Genomic DNA, 7,485 nt, shown 5'->3' with positions numbered 1-7,485 from the left:
TACCTTTTTTTTTCCACCCCCTTAAAAAAAATTTTTCCTTTTGCTTTCCCCCCCCCCTTAAAAAAAAAAAAAAAAAAAAAAACAAACAAACTATTTTTTTCCCCACTCCTGACACCCTTTAATTAATGCTCTTTTTTTGGTGACACTGCAGCCTATGGATGTGTTGCTGAGTGGATGCCTGCCCCTGCCGAGCCGTGGGGCACCCCGCCGAGCACCAACAAAAACCCCCAGCGATCCCCCCCCTCAGCTGGGCTCCTATGAATAGCTCACCCTTTCTTTATTAAGACAAGAGATGTGCAAGCGCCTGTGCCTGCCCGATTAGGAGAGGGAGGAGATCTACATCCAGGAGTAAATATAGCGTTTCTCAGGGACATTTCAGAACGTGGTAGATGTTGCCGAGGCCCAAAGGGGATTTTATTGCTGTCTGTGAAGCAGCGTGCCGTGTCGCCCATGTTTCTTAACAAGGCCACCCATTGCTTCAAAACTAAACAAACAGATGGCACCAGAAAAGCCTTCAGGCTGCTGCCTGAGGCCACGGAGGTGTGGGACCTGCCACCCAGTGCTTTGCCTGCTCTCAGGGCTGGTCTTGGCACTGACCACCAGCCATGGGGAACCAGGAACCTCGGAGGCAGTGGGTCGGCACATGGGCTGGGTAGCCAGGGGATGGGAACAGGCTAAGTTTCAAAAAAACTAAATTTCTGCAGTAAAAGGGTAAAATTCAAAAGCACAGAAATACAAATGTGTCACTGATGTCAACAGAGACCTGGCCAGCAACTTACCTCACCTACACAAATTTATATTAATTGGTACTTAAAGCTAACACCGTATTAAATTTCAGGTAGCAGCCACGGCAGTAACTTTCTCCTGACATTGCATCTGATATGTCAAACATGACATACTATTCAAATACTGCTTTCTTCTCAGTTTTCTTTTCCTTTAATCCTCATTGTACCTGGTACAATCAAGGGAGGGCAGGTCACAGAGATGGAGGCGAAGTCTTATTAATGCTGCCTGATGCATTAAATGACACTGGTTTACCTGCTGCACAATGGTGCAGTCTTTAAGAACTCTAATAGATAGGAATAAAATCATTACATAATCTACTTTTAAATTAGGCAAGTCTGTCAGTTGCAGAAGGATTATCTGGAAAGCAAACAGAAAAAAATAGTCTGAACTAGCAATGCTGTCGCCAGCCAAGTTACACCAAAAAAGAGTCCTGAGGATATATGATGTGGAGCAGAGCTTCAGTTCTTAGTTTTGCTCTCAAAAATAAACACTCACTGCCTCACAAGAAGTTTTAGAGAGCCTGGTCTAAACCTTCTGACAAGTTTCAGGTGGAAGAAATGGTGGTAGGAGAGCAGAGCTGCCCCTGCCCAGCCCGTGTGCTGGAAGCACAGTGTGGAAAGGGTTGTGTACACAGAATTACACACCCTACGTTCCCATTATGCAAGCACCTTGTATTATACCCTGGGGTGAATTCACCCTGTAACATTCCATAAGAATCTATTAAAGTATTAAAACCTTGATTTAACCTCATAATATCTGATACCTACTACACGAAATGTGAAGGAATCTGGAAGTTTTCCATCCTGAAACAGAGCTCTTTATGCTATTTTCAGTGAAGTGGCTAAGTAGCAGATAAGGACCTGCATGATGCCTTACCAGAAAGCAGATGCTGCAGAGGATTATTTCAGGATGTGGAATAGGTTCAGATGCTGATCTGAGGCTCAGGGTGCAGAAGTTGAACTCCCAACTCTGTCATACCTTGCAAGAGTGATTTGGGGCACATCAGTGCCTCAAAACTAGCACCAGTAGAAATCGCCAGATGCTTCAAAGTTACGGCTTGCCTCCAAAAATCAGTGCTGGCTGTCACCCTGCCCTGTGCAGGGTGCTGGTCTAGGGTGCTATGCCATGCAGATGCTGACCACATGAAGACCAGGAGGGAGACATCTCAGACACCAGCCTCCTGTGCCCGCACACCAGCAGCTCTCGAGTACCCTGCTAAAGAGCAAGTGCCACTGCCACTCCAAATCCCCCCCAGCACCTGTACTCCTTTTTTCAAAGAATTTAACCTGATCGAGCAGTGCCAGTGCTTTCCAGCTTGCACCTGCACCTTGAGAATATAGTGGCTGGAGAAATAAAATAGGAGATTTGAGTTGTGTTTCCTCCTCAGTGGGAAGAAGAACAAAGCCCTATCTGCCACCTCCTTGCAGTTTGCCTGGCCCAAGTGGGACACTCCTCTGCCATTTCCCTTGATGTCGGGGGATAGACAAGAGCTTTGACTTTGCAGTCCAAGTCCCTGGGGCACCACTGTAGGTGGGGAGTCCTGGAAGCTTGACCTGGTGTCCGCAGGACTTTGTTCACCTCCAGCTGGAGTGGCCAAACAAATCCAGAAAGAGCTCCGAGCACAGGGACCAAGCCCCAGGCTCCCCTTGCCCCCTCCCACACACACAGCCAAGAGCCTTAACAGGATGCAGAGTCTGGCTCCCTCTTGTGCTCTCTCCTTTTAACAAATTAATTTAGGAAATATGATGCGGTGAAATATTTTTAGCAGGTGGTCTAAAAGCACTCCTAACGTAGGGCTGGGGCCCTCACACATGCTGCTGTGAGCTTGAAGCCATTTAGGCAAGGAACTCAGCTTTCCACTTGTTTGGGTTAAGCATGCTTTTGGATAGAGAAAAAAAAAAAGTGTAATATGAATACCAAAAAAGTGTTTTCACATTACTAATCTTTTTTCAGAAGACTTCCCATTACTGTCAAGCTGCAGCTTGTGACCTGTCAGCCTGGGATGCATTTGCACAGCCGGCTAGGGAAGCCTCTGCAGAGAAACCTGCTTCAGAAGCTGCATGAGCAGCTCTCTGCCAGAAAACGGGTTAGAAATTTCCAAGGGCAGAAGCCGAAACGATAGGACATGACATTTCTAGCATTTTACAGAAGGTGTCATTGTTGCGCCGTTCTGTTTGACGAATTCCTCACCAGTGTTCAGCACACTGCGAGTCACTTGAGAAAATGAGTCTTTTTTTTAACCTCTCATTCAGCTACAGTCTATCCCATATTAAGCTCAAGATTAAATATTTCCTCTCACAGAATTTAACTATATGTATAGAAAAATATCACAAGCTACTTCTCCATTTCTTTGTAAAGAAGATTCATCAAGTGTGTATAATCTCACAAAATCTAACCTTAAATTTCTGGTAATAAAAGGAAATCTCTGCTTTAACCAGGTGCAAATAAAAAGCATGTTGGAAAAAATGTGGTCCTCATTATATCGTGTTATCTGCACTTTTTTGCCATGTCCAGTACGCCTGTGCTTGGGAATGCTTTGATCACAACATGGGCACTAGGAGTACAGAGACTCCCGAGAACAAATGTGGTCCCAGGAACACATCTAGCAGCCATCAGGAACCTGCTGGCTACCCCTTTTCAGAGACATCATACTGGTTATCACAAATACCCTAAATATGCCTCTCTGAAGAATGCCCTACTTCTTGCTCACAGAACATCGTTAATGTATAAAGATAACAAGAGCCTAAAATAGCTTCTGCTGTGGTTCCTGAGGAATAGCCCAGGATGCCAAATGCCTGTGCATTACTGTGATGTTGTACACTTCTAGTTTAATCATCACAACCCAGAGTCATCCCTGTCGCTGGTGTTGCTAAAGTTATATTCAATACAACACCTTTGTTCCAGCACTTTTGCTTCAAATGAACTAAGATTATGATTATAGCATTTCCCCAATCAAATTCTACCATAGGCACTGACCTCATCCACAAATGATTTTTGACTCTCCACATGCTTTCAGCAAGGCAAATGTCAAGCCAGGCCACGGAAACAAGAGCAGAACAAAGTGAGGACCACTTTCCTGTCAAGAAATGGGTCATTCAATACCAAGATCCTTCTACTGAGCAGAGAAAGAAAAAATTCTGATGCAGCTCCCTGCCAGAACTAAGATTATTTTCCATCTTTGCAACCAGATTATGGAAACTAAGTAAACATTGATCCACGTGGTTTTTAGATGTGGAATTTACCTGAGATCTCCCATGGATCGGACATATGTGTCTATACCTTTTGACAGTGTGTCTCTATGATGTTGTATGGCTCTCTCCCACATGGTAGGGGGCTGAGCAATGAACAGGTATCACCCATGTTTGGGACTGCTCTTGGCAAGGTGAGAGCAGGTAAAATACACTGCCAACTCCCAGCTAGTGGGAACTTCAGTGGAAGTAGTCCTCTCAAGCACAGGAACCCCTAGGTGGCACTGCAAGACTCCTCTTCCACTCCTCCTCGCTGAGCACTAGCCCAGATGAGATTTTGTCTGCCATTCTGTTTCCTTTTCATACCAAAAACAAACAAACAAAAGAAAAACCAAAACAAAAAAACCCCAACCAAATTGTATGGCTCTCTCCCACATGGTAGGGGGCTGAGCAATGAACAGGTATCACCCATGTTTGGGACTGCTCTTGGCAAGGTGAGAGCAGGTAAAATACACTGCCAACTCCCAGCTAGTGGGAACTTCAGTGGAAGTAGTCCTCTCAAGCACAGGAACCCCTAGGTGGCACTGCAAGACTCCTCTTCCACTCCACGCTGAGCACTAGCCCAGATGAGATTTTGTCTGCCATTCTGTTTCCTTTTCATACCAAAAACAAACAAACAAAAGAAAAACCAAAACAAAAAAACCCCAACCAAAATCCACCACCCAAACGTCAGTTCCCATTACTGGTCTCACTTCCATGTTATGTGTTGGAAATCAAGACAGGAAACATGATCCAATACTTCCCAACCTGCCCCAACTAGAAACATCTCTATCGATTAGAAGCCAAGCCAAGATGTATTCATCATAAAGTACACTTGCACATTTTTCTCCTTTATATAACAACAGTTCTGCCTCAGATGGGTACTATCTTGATAGATTCAAATAGTCCTGGCTGGCCAAACAGGAGTTATGACCTCTGTGGCTCCTTCTTTTTTGGGACTCCTAAAGTACTTTGCTTATAGTCCTTAAGTGAGCTTCAGAAAAGAATGCTGTAAGGTAGACAAACATTGGGCTTTACAGTGTAAAGTATCCAGGGTAGAAATAGGACTGGTCTTCAACTTCTGTTCCCCTGACCCGCCCTCTTCTCCATACTAGAGCTGTAGACCTAAAAAGCAAGGAAGCAAACAAAAATTACACTGCCACCCCCCAGTTAAATGTCTAAAATGTCACTGCTGTTTTACTGGTAGTAACTGGTTAGGAAAGAGGTAGCAGTAACACTAGGATATCAGTGTCATGTGCAGAGCTCACAAATTATCAGAGTCTCCTGCCTGAGACACTAAGAGACAATTCACCATCTTTGCAGAGTGTACAAAAAGGCAGGACTGGAAAAAGGAAGGAGGGGAAAAAGGCAGGAGGAAAGAACTATGATGTGGAACAAAGGAACATCAGCAGAAATTCCTTGCCAAGGGTGGTAAAAGCAGGAACCAGGTTATGGCCCTGGATCAATGCCTTGCTGGCACTAGCAGACATTAAACCTCCAGGAAGAAAAGCAAGGTTTGCTAACAGTACCTTGCTCAAACGTGCCCAAGAGCTGATACCTATGAGCTGAAAAATTCCCACTGGGCAAGAGCTAATGCTTGTCAGGCAAGAGCTGGCCATGGACCACCACGGGGATGAGGAGCGGTGATGCACCCTCCTGTTTGACTCCACATTGTCTCTCCAAGCTGCCCTCTTTGTTCCCTTATGGGCACATAATTATTTCTCAGCCTTTCGTTACTCTTCCAGATTTGGTCAAAAATGTCTCAAGTACCTAGAAAGCTAACAAGGGCTAAGACAAGGCATTGTTTCTTTAGAAATGAGGTTAAAAATGCTTCTTCTTTTCCCCAAATTTTATCTGCAGCAAATTCTTGCTCCCACAAGTACTGCCCGTCACTCCAGAAGCAACTGCTGCCATAAAGGAGAACAAAGCTCAGAAACAGAATTTAGTCTCATAGTTCCCTCATCTGTCAATCAGCTGATGGTGCAATCCTGTGCACAAGACAGGACATCATTTTCTAGGTTAAGTTACCTGTTTTTCGGGCACAGCATGTTCTTGCCGGCATTCAGCCTGAGATACTACAAGCTAGGAGTAAAACAGTAACCCCCCTTCTTTCAATGAAGAGATTCATAGAAAAAAAATAAAACCAATAAATTAAATACTGATAAAGCCCAAACTGTTAAAAGCTGGTTGCTATTTTGATAGAGTAAGAGACCCAGGGAGTAAACTACTTGTAATTTGAGGAGGCCCCTGCAGCAGAAACAACCCCCAGAGACTGGGGGCTCCAGGTCTTCTGATGCAGGTTGCTCCAAGGAGCCTGACAAGGGGGCTGCTCCTTTCTCCAGCTTCCAAATTACCCCCACCATGCCTGCGGTTGTGAACCGTACCATCTATCTACGTTCACATCACCTTCCTAGGCATAAAATGAAAGAGGGAAGATTTGGTGTAATTTGAGGAGGCCCCTGCAGCAGAAACAACCCCCAGAGACTGGGGGCTCCAGGTCTTCTGATGCAGGTTGCTCCAAGGAGCCTGACAAGGGGGCTGCTCCTTTCTCCAGCTTCCACATTACCCCCACCATGCCTGTGGTTGTGAACCATATCATCTATCTACATTCACATCACCTTTCCTAGGCATAAAATGAAAGAGAGGAGATTTGGTTTGGACATAAAGAAGAAATTTTTTACTGTGAGGCTGGTGAGGCACTGGAACAGGTTGCCCAGAGAAGTTGTGGATGCCCCATCCCTGGAGATGTTCAAGGCCAGGTTGGATGGGACTTTAAGCAACCTGGTCTGGTGGGAGGTGTCCCTGCCTATGGCAGGGGGGTTAGAACTCAATTATTTTCAAGGTCCCTTCCAACTCTAAGCATTCCATGATTCTATAGAACAACTTTGGTTTCTTGAGGCTCTTCCCAGCGGGTAGCTGCAGAGGAGGAGCAGGTGTGGGAAGTTCACCGGCTAGGATGGACACCCTGATTGAGAAGGGGTGTCTCTAATCCAGAGGAGACACCAGTTTCCTTGAAAGAAAGTACAAAAGCTTCAAAGTGCACAGAGTAAACAGCCCACGCAAGCAACACCACGGGGGCTGTGCCAAGCAGAGAATTGGGCGATTGCCTGGCGACAGGGGGGCCATTCTCTGCCAGCTGGGAGGAGGCCGTGCCCTGCCACTCTCCAGCCCCCAGTTGTCTCCGCCAGGCTCTCGCCTCTTTTGCCTTCATTGACTTTTGTTCAGTGTATAATTGGTTTAGTGAGCGAGCGCGGGAGAAGCGCCAACGGTCTGGAAGCGCTCGAGGATGGGTGGAAAGCAATCTGGATGGTGTCCTAGCTCTGTGTGACCTCAGCCAACTCTCTCTGCCAATCTCTCTTTCTGGAGTTTCTTCATCTGTGAAACAGGGACAGCAACTCCTTTCTGCCTCCTGGTGACTTTAACTGGTTAACATTTTCTATTTGCCTTCAGAGCCCTCTGAGCAACAATAGAT

This window comes from Calidris pugnax, unplaced genomic scaffold (assembly GCF_001431845.1).
Source record: "Calidris pugnax isolate Ruff unplaced genomic scaffold, ASM143184v1 scaffold11, whole genome shotgun sequence".
NCBI classification, from domain to species: domain Eukaryota; kingdom Metazoa; phylum Chordata; class Aves; order Charadriiformes; family Scolopacidae; genus Calidris; species Calidris pugnax.
This window is presented reverse-complemented; position numbering follows the sequence as displayed.